General features: G+C 41.8%; 1 protein-coding gene across 2 annotated transcripts in view; it reads left to right on the forward strand.

Annotated features, from left to right (window-relative positions):
* The first annotated feature begins 2,729 nt into the window (after positions 1-2,729).
* FSTL5 (follistatin like 5) overlaps positions 2,730-26,130 on the forward strand; it is a 335,086-nt gene continuing 311,685 nt past the window's right edge. For both annotated transcript variants that reach the window (XM_072120407.1, XM_072120416.1), the window contains exon 1: positions 2,730-3,008. The gene's annotated coding sequence lies outside the window, so the exon portion shown is untranslated. The remainder of the gene's footprint in view (positions 3,009-26,130) is intronic.

Here is a 26,130-nt window from a genome sequence, read left to right on the forward strand (position 1 = left end):
GAGCAGGAGTGGGTAGGACAACAGTGCTATTCTGATATTGTGAGCTGGCACTCTACGAGGAGCAGGGGTGGGTAGGACAGCAGTGCTATTCTGAGCTGACTCTCTATGAGGAGCAGGGGTGGGTAGGAAAGCAGTGCTATTGTTAGCGGTAGTGGGCACTCTATGAAGAGCAGGAGTGGCTTACACAAGAGTTGGATTTTTGCTGTTCAGATGAGAGGAGTGGAGTGTGAGGGGAGCTCTGTCTCCGCAGACCAACACCCCATCAGTATTCCCACTGGCCGGGGACTTCACAATAGTTTGTAAAGTATATGAAAGAGCTAATTGTCTTCCATTTCCTCTTATCATTCAAAGTTTTCCCACTTTAACTTACTGGAGGCTTTACAGCAGCCTGTACATGAGTGAGTAGAGCTCAGTGTCTCCTTTTACCCTGTCAGTCACTGTATTCCCGCTCTGGCTGGCAGGGGTATCACAGCAGCCTGTGCATGAGTGAGTGGAGCTCATCCTCCTGTTCTCCCTGTCAGTCACCGTACTCCCGCTCTGGCTGGCAAGGGCTTCAGCCTGTACATGAGTGAGTGGAGCTCAGTATACTGTTCTCCCTGTCAGTCACTGTATTCCCGCTCTGGCTGGCAGGGGTATCACAGCAGCCTGTACACGAGTGAGTGGAGCTCAGTATCCTGTTCTCCCTGTTAGTCATTGTATTCCCGCTGTGGCTGGCAGGGGCTTCAGCCTGTACATGAGTGAGTGGAGCTCAGTGTCTCCAGCCTCCCTTGTCAGTCACTGTATTTCCGGGCTGGCTGACAGGGGTATCACAGCAGCCTGTACATGAGTGAGTGGAGCTCAGTGTCCTGTTCTCCCCGTCAGTCACTGTATTCCCGCTGTGGCTGGCAGGGGCTTCAGCCTGTACATGAGTGAGTGGAGCTCAGTGTCTCCAGCCTCCCCTGTCAGTCACTGTATGCCCGGGCTGGCTGGCAGGGGTATCACAGCAGCCTGTACATGAGTGAGTGGAGCTCAGTGTCTCCAGCCTTCCCTGTCAGTCACTGGTTTCCCGGGCTGGCTGGCAGGGGTATCACAGCAGCCTGTACATGAGTGAGTGGAGCTCATCCTCCAGTTCTCCTTGTCAGTCACTGTATTCCCGGGCTGGCTGGCAGGGGTATCACAGCAGCCTGTACATGAGTGAGTGGAGCTCAGTATCCTGTTCTCCCCGTCAGTCACTGTATTCCGGGGCTGGCTGGCAGGGGTATCACAGCAGCCTGTACATGAGTGAGTGGAGCTCATCCTCCAGTTCTCCTTGTCAGTCACTGTATTCCCGGGCTGGCTGGCAGGGGTATCACAGCAGCCTGTACATGAGTGAGTGGAGCTCAGTATCCTGTTCTCCCCGTCAGTCACTGTATTCCCGGGCTGGCTGGCAGGGGTATCACAGCAGCCTGTACATGAGTGAGTGGAGCTCAGTATCCTGTTCTCCCCGTCAGTCACTGTATTCCCGCTGTGGCTGGCAGGGGCTTCAGCCTGTACATGAGTGAGTGGAGCTCAGTGTCTCCAGCATCCCCTGTCAGTCACTGTATTCCCGGGCTGGCTGGCAGGGGTATCACAGCAGCCTCTACATGAGTGAGTGGAGCTCAGTGTCTCCAGCCTTCCCTGTCAGTCTCTGGATTCCCGGGCTGGCTGGCAGGGGTATCACAGCAGCCTGTACATGAGTGAGTGGAGCTCATGCTCCAGTTCTCCTTGTCAGTCACTGTATTCCCGGGCTGGCTGGCAGGGGCTTCAGCCTGTACATGAGTGAGTGGAGCTCAGCATCCTGTTCTCCCTGTCAGTCACTGTATTCCGGGGCTGGCTGGCAGGGGCTTCAGCCTGTACATGAGTGAGTGGAGCTTAGTATCCTGTTCTCGCCGTCAGTCACTGTATTCCCGCTCTGGCTGGCAGGGGCTTCAGCCTGTACATGAGTGAGTGGAGCTCAGTGTCTCTAGCCTCCCCTGTCAGTCACTGTATTCCCGGGCTGGCTGGCAGGGGTATCACAGCAGCCTGTACATGAGTGAGTGGAGCTCATCCTCCAGTTCTCCTTGTCAGTCACTGTATTCCCGGGCTGGCTGGCAGGGGCTTCAGCCTGTACATGAGTGAGTGGAGCTCAACATCCTGTTCTCCCTGTCAGTCACTGTATTCCCGGGCTGGCTGGCAGGGGCTTCAGCCTGTACATGAGTGAGTGGAGCTTAGTATCCTGTTCTCCCCGTCAGTCACTGTATTCCCGCTCTGGCTGGCAGGGGCTTCAGCCTGTACATGAGTGAGTGGAGCTCAGTGTCTCCAGCCTCCCCTGTCAGTCACTGTATTCCCGCTCTGGCTGGCAGGGGTATCACAGCAGCCTGTACATGAGTGAGTGGAGCTCAGTGTCTCCAGCCTTCCCTGTCAGTCACTGTATTCCCGGGCTGGCTGGCAGGGGCTTCAGCCTGTACATGAGTGAGTGGAGCTCAGTGTCTCCAGCCTTCCCTGTCAGTCACTGTATTCCCGGGATGGCTGGCAGGGGTATCACAGCAGCCTATACATGAGTGAGTGGAGCTCATCCTCCTGGTCTCCCTGTCAGTCACTGTATTCCCGCTCTGGCTGGCAGGGGCTTCAGCCTGTACATGAGTGAGTGGAGCTCATCCTCCAGTTCTCCCATGTCAGTCACTGTATTCCCGCTCTGGCTGGCAGTGAGGGAGCAGATGGAGTGACGTGCACACGGGGGCGGGGGCAGGGGCGTGGCCGGGCTTCTCCTGCGCTGTGCGAGGAGCTCTGTCCACTCTTGAGCTGGTGCTGAACTCTGGCCCCGCGCCTGCTGCATCCTCTGCCCGGGCAGGAGATCTCCCCCGTCCGCCGCCTTCTGTCTCTGGGGATGTAACTACATCACACTCTGCTCTGGATATCGCTACTTGGAGGTTTATGCTTTTTACTCAAGTCTTGGGATTTCTTGTTTGTGTTTGTGGATTTCTTGGATTACTCTAAAGATCTGAAGACCCTGAAGATTTCCTGCAGAGCAGGTAACATGTAGTGTGTGTTTTGGTGACTGCACCCACCTACCTGTGCAGTGGCACAGACATGGCAGTATGATGGACGTGCTGGTAGTCCATGGCATGGCTGTGCTGGTGAGACTGGCATTGTGTGTGCCCCTTGCAGGGCTCCAGCCTCACACTTCTCCTTCCCCCTGGCAGCTCTGTGCTCTGCACCTGCAAACTTTCTACAAGTGAAAAGTTTCAACACAAATAGGAAATCTTCTACTGCAAAGATATGGATTAGAGACAGAGCCAGGACCCAACAGATGCAGCAGAGCTGAGTGCATTTACTCTTTAGGGTTTGCATTGTTTAGGGAGAGATATTGCTATATGTTTACATGTATATAATACAATGTTACCATCTGCAGATACAGAGGATAAGCTGGATGACTGGAGTAGCAAAGTCATAAAACACATATTGTTGCTTTATAATCTTTGAATACTCTCTGGATGCATCAATCAAGTTGGCAGCATTGTAATATCCAATACGATTTTTGAATCTGTGGATCACGGTGATAATGATATTTTTGACGGGGACTTACAATAAGAGCAAAAGTGCTGTGATTTTTTTTTTTTTGTACAGTACAACAGCTGCAAACAGTGTGTCACCCACTTGTGTACTAATGTACAAGTTAAAGGGGGTTGTAGGAAATCTGCAACAACAATTGGTAGTGTAATTTAGTTCTATTCAAGTGAAGAGGGAAGACCTGCAATACCAGCCATAACCTATATACAAGAGTGGCGCTGTTTAACAAAAGTAAATCCCTCCTCCCCACTCCAATCCTACACAACCTCTTCCTTCAGTAACTTATAATGCAGAACGGCTCAAGTCTCTTAAAATAGACATTATTCCATTCATTGACAGGGCCACTAATGTGGACATTATGCACGCTTGTAGGTACAATTTACTATGCCATTGTCATTGCTGCCTGTCCTTATAATAAAATATGGTTCCGACTAGATACAAGATCATGGTGGATGTATACGTGTGAATTGTAAATGAAGCGTTAAAATGTCAGGATTCACCAAATGTTCACATTATTGATGGCGGGAACCTGCAATTGATAAATGGCCCCTTGCTAGAATATATGATGACTCCTAGTTGTAGATAAGGAAGCATTGATCATGTGAAGGTTGTCATACAGCAGTTGTGGTCCAGAGCTGTGGAAATGATGTCTCTGTCACTAATATTCCTGGGAAGTGTTTGGAAGTAGCTGTTGTATAACTGATCTGCAAGCATTTGGCTTGGATGGGAGATTTGCACTAATCTCATTGATCTTGTAGAGTGACATATAACAGACATGACAAAGTCATTTGTTAAGTGAAGTACAAGTGACTGCTGGCAATGAAAATCACAGTTCAGTCTCACGTACACAATACTGGAAGAAACAAATCTATGTATCATTGTAACCATAGAGCTAGTATTGGGTATGTATGGGGCTATATATGATCTTACAGATTACACTCATTGCCATGGTCATGATACTTGTTCTGTACATTACACACAAGCAGTTGTTGTGTTTCCTAAAGTTACAATTAATTGCTCTTTAATAATAAATGAGTAGATTTGCCAGCGATTGGCAGCTCTAACTATCACTATTGTGCTAAGCCAAATGAATATCACCCAGGACTGACAGCCAGTCTATATTTAAGAGAGAGTTCTCTTTTATTTTACAGCCTTCCCGCATAATACACCTGCCTTCTGTTCTCTATTAAATCACATTCTATTGTGTTCCAAGTAACAATATCCTTATTCAGTCCTGTACTTTGCCTTTCACACACTTAATATGGATGTGAGGTAGCTTGTGTAAAATGATGTCTCTCTGAAGCATAGCCCACAGTCTGGTGTCATTATGTTGGGCACAGAAGATATGATAGACTGTCATGGGGTTATTCTAGCTGGTTTACGGGTTGATGATTTACATTACTGAGGTCTTAGAAAAATTTCTGGGCTTTGAAGTGCACGCGGAGAGTAGATAAGATCTCAGCACGTATGTATCTGCCATATACTGTACGCTACGTGCTGTTGAGTTTTATGGATACAAGCTCTTAATATCGCTGCTAATAGAAATCACTGCTCACATGAGGCAAATAAAAAGGCAGATGGCAAGAAGAAGGGATCAGATGCCTGAATAAATGTGCTAAGAAGAGAGGTCACGCCGCATGGGGCAAAAGTCAAGGGAAGGAAGCATAAAAGACACATTGAAACCTGTGGATATTAATCCCATTCTCTACTTCCCTCACATTCACACTGCATCTTATTACTCTGCACTGACAGTGACATAATGTTCGCTATCAATATGTTTGAAAGGGAATATATAAAGACAATGTACTGTGGGAGACTCAACTGGTGTAATTAAAGGATAACTCCAGGGTAAGCTGAGAATCTGACAGTTTCACTCTTGTTGCTATGTTAACACATAGAAAAAATTCCCACACCAGGTCCACGGTTCATAGGAAGAGGCGCAGGGGTCCAGTGTCATGTCCCATGGGTGCTGTTTCCTGCACACAGAACAGCCACATACAATGCTTGTCATGTATCTGGGACAAAGCACTTACTGAATTCATAGGAACTATTTTCCATTGCATTGTAGTTTAGTGTTTTTCTTTGATGGAAAACTTAAAGGCACTGAGATTATACCCCACTAGACTACTAGTCCCCACAAGTATGTTATGAAATGACTTTTCTAGAATTCCCTCTATTAAGTGAATCTCAAACGTTTACCTTCTAGAATCTTCTAGAAACTCATGTGGAAATGTGCAGAGAAGAGTCCGATTTTGCCTGAGATGAGTCAAGTTCAGAGGCCAAGGGGGGGGGGGGTTACTTCAGATGCCTCTTATGTATCTTTAATTTAAAAAGATTTAATAGGTAAACAGGTGAGATTTCACATAAAAGAGAGAATTTTAGAAAGAATATGTCATACCCTACCTGAGGGGGCTGCTAGTTTTATGGGGTAAAATTTAATGACAGGCTTCAGTTAGGAGTTGAGATGAGGATACATTGTAGGGGATACTTGTCTGTTCACTGACAGTCTAAGCGCTGGGACCCCCAGTGATCATAATGTACTTTTATTTGGCTTTGAGATTTCGGAAGTCTCATAGAATGGAAATGGACCTTAGGTCAAGCTTATGCCCCAATGCTCCATTTCAGACGAGTCCATTATGTTTCAGCTAAAGGAAACAGAATAAATATGTATATTTTATGACCCAGAATTCTGTATTCAAACAACATGGACTTGAAGTCATATTCCAGATAGAAAACAGTGAGGTGTAGCAGGATTTCTTCAGGAGCCATCACAGCTGAGTAACTGCTCTTTCCCCTAGGTTCCATTTGCCATTTCTGTGGAAACTAATGACAGGAAGCCTTATAAATTTGCTTCCGATAGAGCAATACCAGAGACATTGACCCTGTGCAGCCAAGGGTAAAAACAAATCATGTATTCAATAAATTGCAAAGCCATGAGATTGCACAAGGAAAGGCGAAAAGTATGGAGGATTATTCTTCCTGTTTACAAGAGGCAGGGCGTCCCCCTACCCCTTCAGAAAATATACAAATACCTTTATACACTTATGCACACAAATTTATGCATATATATATATACACTCACCGGCCACTTTATTAGGTACACCTGTCCAACTGCTCGTTAACACTTAATTTCTAATCAGCCAATCACATGGCGGCAACTCAGTGCATTTAGGCATGTAGACATGGTCAAGACAATCTCCTGCAGTTCAAACCAAGCATCAGTATGGGGAAGAAAGGTGATTTGAGTGCCTTTGAACGTGGCATGGTTGTCGGTGCCAGAAGGGCTGGTCTGAGTATTTCAGAAACTGCTGATCTACTGGGATTTTCACGCACAACCATCTCTAGGGTTTACAGAGAATGGTCTGAAAAAGAAAAAACATCCAGTGAGCGGCAGTTCTGTGGGCGGAAATGCCTTGTTGATGCCAGAGGTCAGAGGAGAATGGGCAGACTGGTTCGAGCTGATTGAAAGGCAACAGTGACTCAAATCGCCACCCGTTACAACCAAGGTAGGCAGAAGAGCATCTCTGAACGCACAGTACGTCGAACTTTTAGGCAGATGGGCTACAGCAGCAGAAGACCACACCGGGTGCCACTCATTTCAGCTAAGAACAGGAAACTGAGGCTACAATTTGCACAAGCTCATCAAAATTGGACAGTAGAAGATTGGAAAAACGTTGATTTCTTCTGCGACATTCGGATGGTAGGGTCAAAATTTGGCGTCAACCACATGAAAGCATGGATCCATCCTGCCTTGTATCAACGGTTCAGGCTGGTGGTGGTGGTGTCATGGTGTGGGAAATATTTTCTTGGGACTATTTGGGCCCCTTGGTACCAATTGAGCATCGTTGCAACGCCACAGCCTACCTGAGTATTGTTGCTGACCATGTCCATCCCTTTATGACCACAATGTACCCAATATCTACTTTCAGCAGGATAATGCGCCATGTTATAAAGCTGGAATCATCTCAGACTGGTTTCTTGAACATGACAATGAGTTCACTGTACTCAAATGGCCTCCACAGTCACCAGATCTCAATCCAATAGAGCATCTTTGGGATGTGGTGGAACAAGAGATTCGCATCATGGATGTGCAGCCGACAAATCTGCTGCAACTGTGTGATGCCATCATGTCAATATGAACCAAAATCTCTGAGGAATGCTTCCAGCACCTTGTTGAATCTATGCCACGAAGAATTGAGGCAGTTCTGAAGGCAAAAGGGGGTCCAACCCGTTACTAGCATGGTGTACCTAATAAAGTGGCCGGTGAGTCTATATATATATATATATATATATTTACAAAAATCTCTCCCAGTAGCTACTTCCCCACATGGGGGAAGTACATGGCAGTAATTACAGATGACAGATCCCTAGTCCTGCCATTCTTTTGTCCCCTCCCTCTTCTCCAACATTGCTTATCTGAGCTGCCGATTCTCAATGTGCACTGATATATATACATATTGGGGCACATTTACTTAGAATGTGGGAAACTACACTAAAAGTGCTCTGCCTGTGTATAATGCTGGGTGCGACCGATTCATTAAGAATGTGCACCAGAAATCATGAATCTGTCGCTTCCCTGTACTGGCCCGACAGTGTTCACCAACTTTTTTGTAGTGCTTCTTTAACATAGGGTGTGTGACAAACTTTGCATGTTAAATACGGCTCGTGGTCCGACTGAGCACCGGACTCCCCCTAATTTGTGTTGAATGGAGGCTAGTACAGCTGCGCCACAAAACGGTCGCGAATGACACATCTCTGGTGCAAAGTCCTTCAGAAAACTGGTGCAAAGCCTTTAGTAAATGTGCCCCATTATGCTGTACAATGTGCAACAATTGCTTATACCAGAAGAAATGGACTTTGAAGAAAACAGTGCATTGTGTACCATCCAGTCTGAGCCAATGGACTCCCCTGGCCCTTTGGGCCTCATAGAAGCTTCTGCAACTGCTTCAGTGGTAGTTATGACCATGTCTTTGAAGGAAATGTTAAAGGAAATTTATCCCCAGGAATCTACTCAACAAATTAGATTACACTTGCCAATGCCACACAGGAGATGTGTTTGCTGAAGCATTATATGGGGATGCTTTGTCTATAAAATCAATCTTTAGCTAAGGCTATTACCTCTCGGTGCTTTGCAGATAACCCCTCTTTAGTCATTTATCTCTTTTCCCTTAATCCCTCCCACCCTGATTTCAATGATGCCCCAATACCCACACATCCTGTTTCTTAATTTTGTTTTCCCTCTATCAACAGTAGTTTAGTTAGTCTCAAACTTTAGATATATTGTGCAACCTATTACAGTCAGTCCCCATGTTACATACAAGATAGGTTCTGTAGGTTTGTTCTTAAGTTGAATTTGTATGTATATTTTATAATTGTAGCCCCAATCAAAAAAATTTTCGGTCTCTGTGACAATTGGATTTTAAAAATGTTGGGTTGTCATAAGAACCAGGATTAATAATAAAGCTTCATTACAGACACCTGTGATAAATGTTATAGCTGATTATTGTACAGTTATAACCAACATCCAGAGGTCCGTTTGTAACTAGGGGTCGTCTGTAAGTCGGGTGTTCTTAAGTAGGGGACCGCCTGTATAATTTAAAAAATAAAATGTATGTTACTTAGATAACTAACATGGCCCTTATAAAAGAGCAGAGTTCTTTTGAGCTCTGATAAATCTGCTGTAATAGAAACAGGACAAATATTCTCCCTGAGGCATTGTCTCTAGGGCTCCTCTTAATGTCTGGATGTTTCACGAGGGCTTTAAGTGATAGAGTCAAGGTTTTGTGAAATAGAAAATTCTCTATTTTCAGAATACATTGACTTTCATTTCGCAATGGATTTAGACCATTAAATAAAAGAACATTGCATGAAATATTATTACAAAGCCGAGTTTCTAAATCTCGAACTTGAAGTGTAAGGGAAGAGCATGTTGTGTAATTAGACATAAAACTTAGCAGGTAATTAAATAAAGATTCCCAGACCATGGTACACAGCAAAGGTTCAGCCTAAACGCCCTACCTAGCCTCTTCTAATATCTCTGCAAGACATGACATCTCAAACACTTTGATAAGTGATTATAGTATGATTGTATCTAGTGACGTCTTCTCTGATGAAGAGGAAATGGAGTAATATCTCCCTTATAGTTAAGCAATCCCTTTTATACAAACGTTTACTATGGGGGATAATTATCAGTATTTATTATGTGAAATAATCGCAAATGCTAGCTTATTGACATGGGAGGGACATGGGAGGGATGCATGTTGGACAGCCAGTGAATCAGAAATCTCAGTACAGATTTATGTAACTTACACTGCTAGACATCAAAAGAAATGAAAGTCTTGTCAGAGGGGGCTTTGGTTATGGCCTGGATATAACTGTAATGTTTAGGATCCCTATAGCTAGGCCACTATATTACAGAGGAGTGATAATGATTTCAGTTTCTCCCTAGCTTTTACTACTGCACAGTTATCTGCAGGGCCCTTCTTCTGGCTAGGCCCATAACCGGAGTCACAGTATTCCCCCCTTCCCTGATGGCTATCCTGAACGAGTCAGGTGATCTCGTTTGAAAAGTGTTTTTGTGCTTTAAAGCATAAAGGTTAATCTACCCAGTAAAGGGAAAGGGCAAAGGAATGGGTTCATTTCAATGGAAGTGTGGTTTAAGTCACAATGTCCTTGCATCCCATGAATGGGAAGGCTTGATGTATGCTTAAGTACTGAAGATAAACATGACAGCATCTGTCAGATAGTACATATGCGCACAAGGGAATACACTGTTTGGCTGTATGACACAATAAGCTGTGACTGAGGGGGCTGGATCTCTTCAGTGCTTACACATAAATCTTTTCCTGGTTACATGATGCAACATTGTATATATAGCCCCATTGTATATATAGCCAGTGGCTGCCCTGCATATGTAGCACATGCCTGCCCCCCCAGTATACAGCCAGTGTCTGCCCACAGTAAATAGCCAGTGCCTGCCCCCAGTATATAGCCAGTGCCTGCACCCTTAGTATATAGCTAGAAGCCCCCTTCCTAGCCTGAAAAACCCCCCAAAAAACTCTGTAACTTTCTAAAGCCCCCCACAGGTCCTCTTCTGTCTTCAGCTCCCGCTCCATCTAAGGTCCGTCTGTCTGTCTTCAGCTCCGGTCCCGTTGCATATACCATGACGTCAGCCGCTTGCTGACATCATAGTGTATGCCGACGTGACCTCACGGGGAGCCAAAGGCAGAGCCGGGGCTGAAGACAGAAGAGGACCTGTGGGGGGCTTTGGAAAGCTGAGTAGATCATGTTTTTTTCTCATAACCTCGAATATAAGCCACGCTAGGGAATTTTTAGCACATTTTTTGTGCTTGAAAAACTTGGCTTATACTCAAGTATATACGGTAATATGCAAAATGTTAACTTCTTGTCTTTCCACTATCTGCTAACCGACCCAACCATGACCTCTCCATCTCAGTTTGTGGAATCACTATAACACCGAAGCAGCAGGCGCCCTGTCTTGGGGTTGTGCTGGACTCTGATCTCTCCTTTGCACCATATATTCAATCTCTTACTCACTCTTCCCGCTTGCATCTCAGAAACATAATCCGCCCTTTTCTTACAATCTTAAAATACAAATTGTTGCTCTGATTCACTCTAGTCTAGACTGCTGTAACTCCTTATTAATTGGTCTTCCACTCACTAAACTCTCTCCTTTACAATCCGTTCTTAATGCAGCAGCCAGGCTTGTCTTTCAGACCAAACACTACACAGATGCCTCCACTGTGTGCCAATCACTGCTCTGGCTGCCTGTCTCCTTCAGAATACAGTTTAAAATAATAACCCTCACCCACAAAGCTCTACATAATGCTGCTACTCCCTATCTCTCTCCACTCATCTCAGTCTATTGACGAACCTGTGCTTTTCGTTCTGCCAATGATATTATATCAATCTCTACCTTAATTTTAACCTCTCATGCACGTCTCCAGGATTTCTCACAAGCTGCACCAACTCTCTGAAATGACATTCCCCGGACTATCAGACTAATACCCAAACTCCAAAGTTACAAACATGCTCTTTTTAGACAGTCCTATCACACTTACTAGCTGGATGAAATTTCAACTCTCACTTTACTAACCCATCCTGTGTCATCCTTCTGTCTGTCTGATACATACCAGGCTCCAGGCTTCTCTGCAGTCATTTTTACCTTGGACTTTGTATGTAAGATGGCGGCTGATGGCGGCTGATGGCGGGTTAAAGCAGCAGAATTTTATTTTATTTATTAAATTATATTCTACTGTTCCCTTATAAAGAATGGCTGGACTATTATACAAGCCAGACAATATTCTTTTTATTAGCATGGTACCTGTAAGCTCATGTGAAAGGTTGACACAGAGAATCAGTCTTTGAATGAAATATGGGGGTGGGGAGGTGTCTAGAAAAGCATATGCTCTTTGGCTCCATAGGTTCTCCTGTGTCTTTGGCATTGAGGTTGCTTATATCACAATAACATTTTTAACTTTAACATGTGTGACACATTCTCATTTGAATGTTTATCCAGTCTGGTTGAACTTCCTGAAACGGTAGGGTGAACCTGAAGGTGACTGAAAGAGATATAGTAGTTGGTTAGTAAGACAGTAGCAACATAGTAGGATGGCTTCTCACCTTATTGGATAAATTACATGCATGTGTAACAAAGGAAGGCAGGCGGCGTCCTCCAAACAAATCGGTCCTGTTCCAGATATACAGACATACCTGACGAAGGCTCAAGTGCTGGGCCGAAACGCGTTGCTGTCGCATTTTAATTGTTTTAATAAACATCTTTTACTGGACAATAAATCCATTTGTAAAGGTGGTTCCTGAGCGCTGGCACATTCCTCCGCATCTCCACTAGGCTTTCTTTTGAATGTTTAAACTAATAGAAATATTGTCCATTTTTTCAGAAGTTAAATTACTGTTAATATCCTTTTACTTCATGTTGCTGATCAGAGAGATGTCGAATAAGTAAGGCATTCAAGTGTTAATATTTTCTAAAATAACTCTCACTTTTTTCCTCTTATTTTTATAGACCAGACTAATGATATGCATTCAATTCTAAAGGAAGCCTTATGTGCCTCCCTGAGACAATTCATTATTGTTATCTTCAAAAATTCAATGAGATTTTGTCTAATTTGATGTAAGTGTTCAGGAGATTTCAGTCAAGTTTCTTTGAGTGTTACATTAGTGTTTGGAGAAAATTGTAAGACTCTTTTAAAGCATGCTTCTAGGTTTACGAGCAGAGAAGACAGGTCCTGATATAAGGTGGGCTACAGAATTAGAAGCCAGAAAAAGAGGCAAAAAGGTCCAAAGAATTTTTAGAAGGATATTTGTCGCACTAACATTTTTCCAGAAGGGTAATAATACTCCTCTCACCATTTTTGAGGATTATTTTTAGCCGAGGAAGAGTAGGGAATTTTCAGTAATACAAATATATAGCTCCAAGTTGTATAAATTGTTAATAGCCAGCCCCAAACCCCCTACCTCCCCACACTGAGCAGGCTGGGGCTGCCGCCTCTAAATTTATTTCATTTATTTTTGGGGGGGTTGAGGGCATAACTTTTTTTTTTTTTACACGGTTTATTTTTTACTAGATAGTCCTTCCCAAAAACATAAGCCTTCTGAACAATGCACTTGCTTTCACTAACTAGCAAGATGTTTTTGGTCGCGATAAAGTTGCTACTTACTGAGCACAAGTGTTTTGGTTCAGGGAGGATTTTTTACAATAGAATGAGTTTCAATACAATGTGAACACAGCCTTAGGGTCTTTGGGGTATTTATTTATCCCTTACCTGAAATGCCTGGATCATTGTACAAGCACTGTCATCTCCTGTGTCCTCTCCTCCTCATAGATTGTAAGCTCTTGTGACCATTGTACAAGCACTGTCATCTCCTGTGTCCTCTCCTCCTCATAGATTGTAAGCTCTTGTGACCATTGCACAAGCACTGTCATCTCCTGTGTCCCCTCCTAATAGATTGTAAGCTCTTGTGACCATTGCACAAGCACTGCCATCCCCTGTGTCCCCTCCTAATAGATTGTAAACTCTTGTGACCATTGTACAAGCATTGTCACCTCCTGTGTCCCCTCCTCCTCATAAATTGTAAGCTCTTGTGACCATTGTACAAGCACTGTCCCCTCCGGTGTCCCCTCCTCCTCAGATTGTAAGCTCTTGTGACCATTGAACAAGCACTGTCGCCTCCTGTGTCCCCTCCTCGTTCTCATAGATTGTAAGCTCTTGTGACCATTGGGCAAGCACTTTCACCTCCTGCCCCCCCCCCCCTTCCCTCCTCAGATTCTAAGCTCTTGTGACCATTGTAAGATCACGGTCACCTCCTGTGTCATAACTATTTTGTACTTTATTGATTGAATACATCTTATGTCAGGCTCAGGTAACCACTATTAATCAATTGAACTGCCTGGGAATAGGTCAGTCACACAAACCTGTGAGATCCCCACAGCAGGCACAGGACCCGCACAGCAGGCACAGGACCCCCACAGCAGATGACAACAAACACCTTTGGAATCAAAGGCTCCTCCACTCTCCTCATTTCTTTGCCAAGTCTGCAAGTGCGTATGTGCAGCTGTATCTATTAGAACTAGAGAGACGGGTCAGGAGGGGAGGAGGAGCAGAGACCCCAGTAGTGGTCACATGTCCTGTCCTCTTGCTTGTGCATGCCTCGCCCCTTTTTAGTGTGATGTGATTCCCCTGCTGCTCCCTATATGTGAAGTGACACGGGACAGAGAGCAGCTTGGAGAAGACAGTGACGGCAGCAGTGAGTGCTCAGGGGGCGTGGCTTCAGCTTCCCTTCTGCTGGCAGAAGCAGAGACCTCTCTGCGGTGTAGTGGGTTGGCGTGCACGTGACTGCCCTGTGCGCTCCGCTGTCCGCTCTGCAGCTGCACATCACTAATGCCGAGAGCCAGCGCTTTTACAAGAAAATCACCAAGCGTATTTAGCGTAAATCAGCCTCCGCATGAGTCATAGACGCTTGTAGAGGCGTTATCGCGATCTCTGGCTCTAGGAGTTTTTGAGGGTTTTTTTTGTGTGTGTATCCAGTTAAAGGGTGAAGGTGTGTTATCTGGGGTGTCAAAGGCTTAGTGGTGATGTTACGGTGACAGCATATACCTGCTACAGCCCAATACAGGCCACAGTCAGAGGGTTAATAATCTGATGCTGACTTTCTTAGATTCTTCATAATGGTAGCTGCTAGGCCACCAGTGAGTAAATTCTACATAAGTGAGTTTTTCGCAGTAGGTAAATCATTTTTGTGTCTTCAGAAAAGAAATAGTCTTTTCTGGGATAGTGAATTTATGAAAATTAAATCAGCTATCAGAAACCTATTAATACCTGCAGCATCCCCTCCAGGCACTGTGCATTAAGGACATTGTGGCTACTGCCGTTAAGATACATGGTAGAGCTACTAAAAGTCTACAGTATGCTGCTTTAATGAAGATAAAAGTGATTGCATCTGCTATTTTGTGTACTGCATGTTGGATATACTAAGAGGATAGCGTCTCCAATGAGCAGTTGACTGGTGGGGGTGAATTAAGACTGGCCACAGTACGACAGTCTTAAAAAAATTCCTGCCATTGTATTTTGCATAGGACGGAGTAGATGGTATGCGTTAAGTTTCTAAGTCTATCTTTAAAAAGGCTATGCTCATCAATAATGGAATAGCTACCGGGGTAAATATTGAATTGAAAAAAATGTGTAGCAGCAAAATAAAAAGGACTGGCATCTGTGGAGTGTGCATATTCTTACAGTTTAGCTGTGAAAACATAGCTAGAACCTGTATGAAACTTCAAGTGTTGTCTGACAAAATCAAAATAGTTTTTTAACACTATTTCTGGTAAATAGAACATACCCTTATTGTGGTAACACACATTTCTCACCTGCTGTTTTCTCAAGAGCCTCAGTGCCAGTAATGGTTTCCTATCTCTGCATCTCATGAGTTCTATATTTAACATCTTCCAAGCTGTCATGTTCAAAAATGATTAATTACCACAGGGCATATCCATCACTTTCAAGTCTTCTATTTGTTTTCTAATCTCCTGGCCCTTGTGGATTACGCAGAGCCTAGTTGGGCTAATGCAATGTTTCAGCTTTCATCTAGAACTGGAATTCCTTTTTCTGATTTCCAGCATAAACCCTCAATAATGGTCACCTATCCATGTCTACTCTGAGATACAGCCCCAAGAACTCCTCTCAACTGTGCCATTACCCATTCTCCATTCTCTCTTTAACCATGACCTCTTGGTACAGAGAAAGTTTTCCATCACATCCCTCAACATCTAGTTCACCACCACCACAGTCTAGACTCTGGTCCTGCCATGCTGCAGGTCAACAATTTTATCCTGCAGTTCCAAAACTAGTCACAAACTCTATATCCACAAGTAGTTTTTGTGCTGCGTTTACCTAACTTCCAATTCTACTACAGTGCAATATGTTCTCATGCAAAGTGGTCCCTCACCAAATTATGGCCCATTGTTACTAACTTGATAGTAAAGGCACAGTGTCGGGTAGGGAAACTTATGAAATATTACTTCATTATATAAGTTTAATTGTGTGTTGGATTGGGATAGTAAACCAACCGCATTTTTTTAACTATAAGGCGCACAAAAAAATGTTATTAGATTTATTTAGATTTATTTTAAAATATTATCCAGTGAAGCCATAGGGCCAGATTTATCAAAAGTGAGGCAAATTGCACTTGCAAAGTGCAGTTTGCCTCACGAATGTCCAGGGTGTGGCAGGTTATTGAATACTGGTGCACAGTATCGGACTTGGATACCTTCGGCCCACCGGTAAAATCTGATCTTGGGGCCCACCATAGCTATAAGTTTTACATAATCTATTAATATATAGGATACTTGAGATGCTCTATGTTAAATATGTGTATAAATTACAGAGTAGGTATCTTGTCCAACGCTACTTAACCTGCCTGGGGGCCCACCTAACTCAGGGGCGCACCGGTGGATCCAGCTGTTCACCTGTGGGCCAGTCCGAGCCTGTTGGCGCATTGTTTTCAATAATCTGGCGCACCCTGTACTGCTCAGGAAGTGTACATAATTTTTTTGTTGTTGCATCTTTAACAAACAGCGTGCTACACAATTCTGTACACAAAAATGGCACAATCGTCCTCACGCCTTCCACTAATGCAAGCTTATCCCTTATCCCACTAATAAGGTATTCTTTAGAGTTGTCACCATGTAATGCTACACTTCCTTCCCAGTAAGTGTTAGATAGAAAATGCTTAGATATACATGAAAGGTTCTTGTTATAACAGATGACCATCAAACAACCCTTCTCATCATCTCTTGTATAGGAGAAAGTACAAATACACTACTTCTGTAGCTCTTGCTTTATTTTTCTACTTTGACAGACTTTGTCGAGAATTTTAATGTTAAATTCTCCCCTGTAACCTTAGACAAACAAACTGAATAAATAAAAATAAGATGTTCTTTGCATTTATTATTTGTAGAACATTGTATTTATTTATGTGTCAGTGTATATTATGTATGAGACAATAGCTCTTGTTCAGCTTTTGCATGTATTTCCTCTAGGCTATTATTTTAACACTGATCACTTGTGAAAGATATGCTTTGTTTTGTTTCATATTTTTTGTTAAAGTATTTTTACGACCACAAAAAAAATAATCATCAGAATGTATGTTTTATATTTAGCTGTTGATGCTGCTTTTGCACATGAGTTATTGGGAGACACTTTATTGTTTATTTCTGCCATTTTTTTAAAGGTATCAACCAAAAAACATTAGCCTTGTGTTTTATTTTACTTATTAAAAAAAATAATAAAAAATACCGTCATACTGTGTCACTAGTGACAGACTTATAGGGCCATTTCTCATTTTTGGTTTCAATTATTCTTGATAAAATGAATTGGACATCTGATAAATGTTTTCCATCCCCACAAAACATAAAAAGAAAGAATAATGTATTTTACTATAGTGCAGTCTAATGCTGCAACCAGACACCGGGATTATTTACTGTATGGCACAACCGGGAATGTATTACTACCCAACATCCAAGTTACTTTTTATGATTTTGCTTGTCCTTCAATGTCCTTTTACAAGGGTTGAATGTAGAGGCAGTACTCACAAGGTTAGCTTACAAATTCAGAGTATTTATTGTAATCATTGCCAGTGTTTGAGAAGAAGGTCCGTAGAAGAAATGCTGCATAATGTTCACAGTGATTCAGAAATGTGATGCAGAAAGCAGTAAGAAAAGCAGCAGGGTGCAAGATTCAACCTCAATATTGCAGAGGTTAGAATCCTCAGCAATAATTGGATAACTTTTCTCTGTAGGTTTTCATCACAGTATGGGGCACATGTACTAAGGGTCCGCGGACCACATTTCCGCCAGGTTTCCCAACAATTTTGGTACAATCATGCCGACTTTTATGCGACACAAATCAGGGGGCGTGGCCTAACCCGAATGATTCAGACTAAGCGCGGGATTTAAAATTCAAATTGTGTTGCAAAAGACATGAACTCAAATACACCGGGAATAAGATGGTGAACTCCAGCGGGCCTCAACGGGGAAGCAGCACATGCCCGATATCGGGCACACCATCTTGGTGAATGGCGCCGGACTTAATCCTCGTGGGACAGTTCGGATCGGGCATCGCGACAGGACCGGGTAAGTAAATGTGCCCCTATGTTGATGGGTTTTGAGTAAATTCCATTCACTATGCTGCTAAAGTAAAGTAAATGACTGTGGGTTAGCATTAGCTACAGGTGATTCAGCTATGGCTGACACGCAAATATTTCACTGTATGTGTCCACGGCCCTGCATGTTTTTTCCAGTGATACACATTTTGCTTGAGGTGTGTGTCAGTAGATATCTTTCAGCCTCAAACACAACTATAATTAAAAAACGGTTGTGAATGAATAGATCAAGTGGATATAACACTTTTAAACTTTGTTAAATATCTTATCAGAGGAATATTTACTTTATTCTCTCATATTCTGTGTCCGCTCCAGCCTGCTAAACCGCTCAGTTCTCTTTCCAGATGTTTCAGTAAAAACAGATTTTACTTTATTACTATTCATTAACAAAAAATATTGTCAACATTTTTTTATGCATTTGCCCTGATTACAATGAATACTGTAAGTCATGAAGCTACATTTTTTTCTCTACTTTAAGATTTATGGTCATCAAGTCCCAATAGTGACACATATTGATACAATATTTATGTGGATTTCATGCAATTGACATCAGTTACATTATTGCATTAGTCTTTTGGGTTTTTTTTGTCTTGCTCCTGATTTTAGCCTACAATTACCTACGCAGAATATAAACCCAAATACTGGAATGTGATAGGGGCTACTGAAAATAGTGTTTCCTATTAAATGTAATTGTAAGAAATCCATTAACCCCTTAACTCTCTGCGCCGTAGCTCTACGGCTCAGAGGTATAGGGAATGTATGAAGGGGGCTCACGGGCTGAGTCCTCTTCATACAGAGGTGGGGGTTGTTGCATATTGCAGCAAACCCCCATCGCTAATAACCGCGGGCGCCGCCATCTTTATTCCGATCGGTTGCCATGGTAGCCTCGGGTCCTCGTTTGACCCGAGGCTTAATGGCTTCTGCAGATTCGTTACAATGAGCCAGTGGCTCATTGTAATGAATGAGCTGCAAAAATGCCATATATTGCAATACAGAAGTATTGCAGTATATGGTAGGGACGATCTGACTATCTAGGGTTAATGTACCCTGGATGGTCTAACATATAGTGAAAAAAAAAAGTTTAAAAAAAGTTTAAAAAATAAAAAAAATTAATAAAATTAAAAATTCAAATCACCCCCCTTTCGCTAGAACTGATATAAAACATAATAAACATCTATCAAAATATAAAACTGGTTACGGCCGGCGGTGACCTCCGAGACGGGAAATGGCGCCCAAATGTCCGAAATGTGACTTTTACACCTTTTTAGATCACATAAAAAATGGAATAAAAAATGATAAAAATGTCGCACAGACTTCAAAATGATAGCAATGCAAACGTCGGCTCATTTCGCAAAAAATGACACCTCACAAAGCTCTGTGCGCCAAAGTATGAAAAAGTTATAAGCGTCAGAAGATGGCAATTTTTTTTTTTCTTTTTTGTACACATTCGTTTAATTTTTGAAAATGTATTTAAGCACAATAAAACCTGTATAAATTTGGTATCACCGCGAATGCACCAAACCAAAGAATAAAGCTGAGGTGTTATTTTGAGTGCACAGTCAAAGTCGTAAAAACTGAGCCCACAAAAACGTGACACACGTGTCGTTTTTTTCCACATTTGGAATTTTTTTTCAGCTTCCCAGTACATGGCATGTTAAAATAAATAACATTACGGGAAAGTAAAATTTGTTACGCACAAAATAAGCCCTCACACAGGTCTGTACACGTAAAAAAGTTGTGGATTTTTGAAGGTGGAGAGCGAGAAATGAGCGAAAAAACCCTGCGTCCTTAAGGGGTTACTGAACCCTATGGAATTATCCAGAATTTTATTGCAGATTCTGTCCTGGATTTTACATTATTTGCATTTCATCGGGTGAAACCATAAAAACAGTATTTATATGACATGGCTATAGACCAGTGAATATGGCAATTTTCAGGCAGCAAATCAAATCTGATGCACTTCAGCCTATTCTTGTAAATTTATAATAATTATGGAAGTCTAACAGATCAATAAAAATATCCATTGTTTCTAATAGAGTTTTGATCATTTTCATTACTGTCCATTTCCACCATATCCATTACTCCATACATTTTTTTAAATAAAGAAATCAGTGTCTTTAGACAGGTTATTTACCAATTTCCAGGATAATTAAAGCAACATTGGTTGGGACCAATGTTCTTTACATGGAATGAAATTTTGTAGATAATTCTATTTATCTATATAATATATGTTATAGTGTTCTTTATGAAGCAGGCTCTTATGGACACTACTATTTCTTTTTTAGTAGTTATTTTATACAAATGAGAACACAAAACTAAGCAATCCAGTTTTGGATGTTGTTTTTACCATCACAAAACCATAATCACTTAAAGATAATCACTTTTTTTTATCATTAAGTACATATATTCCTCATTCACATGGTAGAGAATGAATGTCTGACTGCTTGTTCCAACCTTTAGCTTTTGCTCTGTTGACAGTTGTAGGCTTTCTGCAACAGTGTATTGGAAGGCTGATCCTAAAGGTCCCAGTTGATGTGGGGCAGGTTAGTGGTACTGCATCCCATATTTTCATGATGAACCACTTTAGTGAAGAATACTAAAATATTCAGGGGTGATAAACAGTAGTTCTGCTAGCATGTATTAATCACCTTTAATATATTGGTTTATAAATATATATAAGTGTCTGACCATAAATATTACATTTCTCAGTAATCCTTGTTTAGGCATCGGAAAAGCAGAAAGGTTATTGCACTTTAATTTGTGTAATGTAAAGTAATTCAATACTCCTTATGTTCCAGCAGGTGCAGACATCTGCTATGTGTAAATGGATAGCCAGTAATAAATAGGAACTTAGAGTACGTTGTATAAGGATAATCTCTGCATTAGCTCTGTATGTTAAGAACACTTAATAGTGGGGATCACCCGGCTCTGGATAAAGTAAATGAGCCTCTTCTTCCTGGGCACAATATATCGTAATTTATCTTCTGCTAAGTTTATTGATGGAATTGACTTTCCGTTGCTAATGTTAGTAGCAACAGCTGAAGATGTTTACTCATGAGGAAGAAAATTTCTCATGATGATCAAAGCTGAATTATATTAAACAGTTTATACATGGTACATATATTACACACAGGGTTGTGTATGGTATTACCCTTTAACATATGACTTCAGTTAGGTTCAACTTCAACAGATACCACCCATAATCCCAAATATGGCACTTTTGCTTAAGGCATGTTTTCTACAGATTTTACTGCTAGTTCTCATTTTGTGAGAAAGCACAACTTGGTTCAAATTTGGAGCTTGTCTATTTACACCTTGTCAGTGAGATCCAGATTAATACATTAATATTTTTCAGAACATTTTGGCAGATAAACATATTCTCATTTTTTTTTGTAGAATAATAAAATGTTACTAATGTGTTATGTTACTGGTGAACCTTCACTTTGCTGTAATTACTGTAGATGTAGTAGCTGGAGTAAATGCATGTACATGTGTGCGTCAGATGGTAGACAGACGGATAGGCCTTATCTAGGTCACAAGTGGGAGGAGGTGTGCATTAGACATTAGCTTCACTCTAGTATCTTTTAAGAGGAAGGTTAACAGATTAGTCATTTAAATCAGACATAGCAGATGCACATGTTGCATAGTGTTTTGGCATGTTGTGTAATATTCTGTACTGACATGTCATCAATTCAGCTTTAACAAGTCACTTTCAAGGCACATAACAAAAAAACAATAAATTATGCTCAAACAGGAACGGTCTTAAAAGGCAAATATATACAGAGGGTCAGTTATGGAGGGTTCCTCTCTAAATGATTTAAAGAGACTCTTCATTCCTGCTCTCTAACTGTAAACATCAGCCTTAAGTCAGCAACATGTACATCGTTCTCCTGAAGACTTAAAACCTCTAAAAAATGTACGAAATCCCCTTTTCATTTTGATGTGCAAGTTTAATCACAAAGATGCCTTTCGGTACATAGATAAAATATCCCAAGACATATTCTTATAACTAGGGATTAGCGGAACTGAATGGCAAAGTTTGGGTTAATAATAATAATAATTCTGTATTTATATAGCACCTACAGATTGTGCAGCAATACACAGAGCTTGCCAAATTAGTCCCTGTCCCCAGGGACTGACAATCTAATCAACCTACCAGTAATTTTTGGAGTGTGGGAGGAAACCAGGGAGGGTGTGGGAGGAAACCAGAGGACCCGGAGGAAACCCACTCAAACATGGAGAGAACATACAAACTATTTGCTGCATTTTTCTCTGCAATGTGTATATGGGATTGTCATGAATCCCAAACACTACAATGCTACTGTATAATTCTCTGGAAATCTGCAAGTAATACATACCATGTGCAGGTATCCTTAGGTTACATTGACACATGGCTTGAATAAGGTCGTGTACCGAAACGCGTAGGCTTGTAGCCTGTATGTCTCTTTTCTTCCATCCTATGTACTGTGCTGTACATATCTATTTTTAAAAGGATCTAATAAATGTTGCCATTTTTTATCTGCTTGCCGACTACCCGTGCTCAGCTGGATGTACTCTTACTTCTTAATTATTTATAAAAATTGTCCTAAGCTTGGACAGTACAGAGTTAGGCTATGATACATCGGTGCCGGGGAGAGGAGGAGGAGGGGCTGCTCACCCCCACTCTCCATAGGAATACACAGCGCACGGCGCCGTACTCCATAGAAAAGATAGGGCATGTCTGCACGCATGCTGCAGCATACCACTCCCGTACAGTGCCGTGAGACCATAGAAGTGTATGGGTAACGTATATACGTCGGCCGTATATACGAATCCTATACGTTCATGTGAATGTAGCCTTAGACTGGACAGTCTTATTCTACACCAGATTCTTATAAGTGTCTAATGCTGGATGGTAAATCTGTCCTAGTATAAGACTGTCTAGTTGTACTCTGCACCTCCTATTAGTTGACTTACTTTACTCCAGAAGTTAGGACAGAATTCTGTCAGGTCGGGAGTATTTCTGGCACAGAGAGCTTTATGGAGTGAGGCCGCGCCCCTTTTCAGAGGTCATGCCCCTTTTGTCGAACTAATCATAGGAGAGCCAGAAAACTATCTAAAACTATTTATAAATATGCTGCAAACATTTTTTTTAGTGCAGACTACAACAGAATACTGTCATAGACAGATCAATAAATCTCCCTCATTCTATTTTCATAATCTGTTTTTATGTTCATCTTTGTGTTATATTTTTTGTACACCGTTATGGGGGTTGTCATTTTGCTTGTTCTGTTAGTAGCATTTCTAGATATGCTTTGCATTATACTCAAGGCTGTAAACATCAATAGCCTGGAGCTGACTGATTGAGGTCTGTTGGAGAGTTTTCTAGACTTGCTCTGTTAAGGGAGTTAATCCGTAACATCATCTTTTGTCCGAGGAGGTAATTGTTCCTATGCATAGATGAGATATAGATCTTCTATTGTAACCCTACCTGTTTTGTATGTGATGTAAATGATGGGATTCATATTGATTGTTCACTTCTACCAAATGAACATAAATGGAGAAAGCTTTAATGAGCTACATGCAGCCAAGGGGGCCCGTACACTAACTTCTCCTGGTTTCATGTGAAACTTGAAACTCGTGGCTCACCAGATTATTTTGGTAATCTATTTATTCTTTCCATCCCCGGTTTTAACTTGGGGATGAAGCATTAAACCATGTTTTAGCTTTAAGGAAATGTCAACCTTTTCTTATCCTTTTTCTAGTGCAAATGGTAGTGGATTATTGGAGACAGAGCAATAAAGGGTTTCTGATAAGCTTTTCACTAGGTTTCCCACTCCGGGGACCTCCGGAGCTCAATTATTCAATAATTTATGATGGATCTTGCAATTGTTGAAGTGTTTATATTTTACATCAGTGAGTATAGGGTTAATAGTCACCATTCCTTCAATATTTAAAAATGGATTTCCTAAACAATGGTGGAAACATTTCACGGACAATATGTTTTATTTCTTTTTAGTTGCTTTTATAAATCTGGATTGAAAAAAAAATACTAAACACAATCCCTCGGGGATACAAAGGAAGGTTCATAAGATGTGATAAAAACATCAACACAGATGTGTACTATGTAACGTGCAGGTAGCTTTGTGAATTTTCTTTGTCTTGTTTGTTGCTTTTATTAGATCTCCTCTGAAGCAAATATAATTGGCTTTTAATTATATAGATGGTTAATTGTGACATGTATAATCAGGTATAACTGATTCAATTAGATAACATTATCCTAGCATGCACTTAGTTCATAGCCTTATTCATGGTTCACATCTTTATTGTTGGTCTGTAGAAGTAGGGTTAACATTGCACAAACTGTGCTGGCAATGCTCACTTGGCAGGGCGTGGGTTGACATGTTAACAGCTTAGTTCTCTATAAACTGATTGAGACCAATGTCCAGCTGAGCAGTGTGCTGAAGCCCAGCGTACAACATAATATTAGATTTCTAAATATATTAGGGCACTTTGGCAGACTTTTGACTTTTTCTGTTTCTAAGGAAAATAGATTTTATGTGCTGCTGTTCTTCTTTTATATGAAATATAAAAAAAAATCGCTCAATATCCCACCAATGGGAAACAATGAAGTTAGCTGTACAATTATGAAGATTATTGCTGATATAGTGGCCCCATAAATATATTTAAACTGCATTAAAAGGAAATATCACCCGGCAGTAGGGAATTGTCTTAAATCAGTAGGAGTGTTTAAGTGCTGATAAAAAGGATTGTCTGTTACTTCACATATTTTTTATTTTGGGTTTTAGGTGCAGGAGTATTATTTTGGCCTTTCAGACAAAGTCATGTTTCTACAATAAAATCATAGGGGTTGTTTAACTTAAATGGTCTCAGTCAGTAGCTGTTATACCATGTTTTAACCTCCCCAATCTAACTGCTCTGTTATGAAGGGCTATGCCATAGATTTTACTGATCAACTTCTCCGTCATTTTCAAAACTTAACTTCATTTAATTCAATTTAGGGGGAAGTGCTTTTGTAGAGCACCTCAGGGCAATGGCTGCACACCTTGCCAGATCCAGGTGTAACAGATCCAGGGGTAGTCCGACAAAAGATGCTGGGGGATGCAAATGTAGCAGGTTTGATAGGATTGTTATGGAGCTAGAGCTCTCAGGTGCTCTGCTAGTGCCCCTCCCCCCCAAAAAGCATTTCAGCCTAATTTACATATTTGTCAAAGTAAATCTTCTTCATGGGAAGGTAAATTCTGGTGACATATTCCCTTTAAGTGATCTAAATTAACGAAGGACATCTTGAGTTAGGGCATAAGACTCGGGAAGACCCGAGGCTACCATGGCGACAGATCGCCGCTCCCTGATAACGTCACTCCTTTTTGAAGCTCCCGGCAGCTTTGCCGGTGGCGATCAGTGGGAAAACACTTGCGATCGGTGCTGGCACCAATCGTGGGTTTTACCAGTAAGCCTTTGCTGCAATATGCAGCAAAGACTTACCGGCTGTCACTACGTCACATGTCGGTACTGGGTTAATTACCTGTATCTCAAACATAATGTTGTTTTTACAAATGTTTCTGCTGCTATAGAGACCTTGGAGATGAGTCCCTTTTAGCGGGGAGAATCACTTCAGATGCCTTTAAGCTTATTTGTATATAACTTTAAATATAAAGGAGATTAGAAGAGACTTCAGTGCAAAATGCTTCAAGATCATCCACCCTGTCCAGCAAGAGGTCCACCTCATTTTAGACCTGTTGTTGATACTGGCATCGTGTACCTTTAAGATCAGCAGCTAAGTCGTCCATATCCCTCGTAGAGGGTATTAGGGCCAGTAGTGCTTGGATGGCTTTTGAAGGTCTGAGCATCTTTCTCTGATGGAGGCATGTCAGAAGACAGTGAATG

This window comes from Engystomops pustulosus, chromosome 1, assembly GCF_040894005.1.
Source record: "Engystomops pustulosus chromosome 1, aEngPut4.maternal, whole genome shotgun sequence".
In the NCBI taxonomy this organism is placed as follows: domain Eukaryota; kingdom Metazoa; phylum Chordata; class Amphibia; order Anura; family Leptodactylidae; genus Engystomops; species Engystomops pustulosus.